A 799-nucleotide genomic window follows, 5' to 3' on the forward strand; every position below is an offset into this window, starting at 1 on the left:
ATTTGTCCGTATTGTAGGAATTCTGGAAAAAAATTTATAATTTTTGTAACCTGTTGGGCCTCCAAAACTTGAAAAAAATTAAATAAAAAAAAGCTTAAAAGGAACAAAAAATATTGTTTTATATATTATTTGACAAATCACGATAAGTCCCCCCCCTATGAATTTTACTTTTCAATTTCCTTCAATCCTACAAAAAAAACTGTAAAAAAGTTTTCATATAATTTTTTTCTCCTTGCAGGATATTATAGCAAAAATACTTTTTTGTGGTTTTTTTAAATTGATGTACTGTATGCAAATAAAATCTGAAAAAAACAAAAAGCACTTTTTTTTACCAGAGAGAAAGGTACTTACTTTTTAATTTTGGGGTTTTTTTCTCCCATAATCATTTTTTTTATTTTTTTCCCTAATCCCATTTGTGCAGTTTGCCAAAAAAAGGGGACGTAAGCAACAGAAGTCATTTTGCAATCGCTGGAAAGACAAGTTCACCCCAAAACTATTTAGTAGAAAGTAGGGCGACATGAAGGAAAAAATGCTTTTGCCTTCCATCCCCCTTCCTTCATGTGGCAATTGTCCACAACAACACTGAAAATCCATGGGACTGGAGAAAGTGGGAAGGGAGGCCAATTGGTGACATTCTCCGGCCACCTTTCCAACCTGCTGTGAGTCCTCCTTTTTCAATGCTGAGGTTTTTTTCTTAATGACTAAACTAATTATTTTAAAATGTAATTTTGAATTGAGGGATTTATGTTGTTTTTGTAAAATTGTTATTGAGGATTTATAATGGGCTCCCCTCATAAGA

This window comes from Penaeus monodon, chromosome 21 (assembly GCF_015228065.2).
Source record: "Penaeus monodon isolate SGIC_2016 chromosome 21, NSTDA_Pmon_1, whole genome shotgun sequence".
Lineage (NCBI taxonomy): Eukaryota > Metazoa > Arthropoda > Malacostraca > Decapoda > Penaeidae > Penaeus > Penaeus monodon.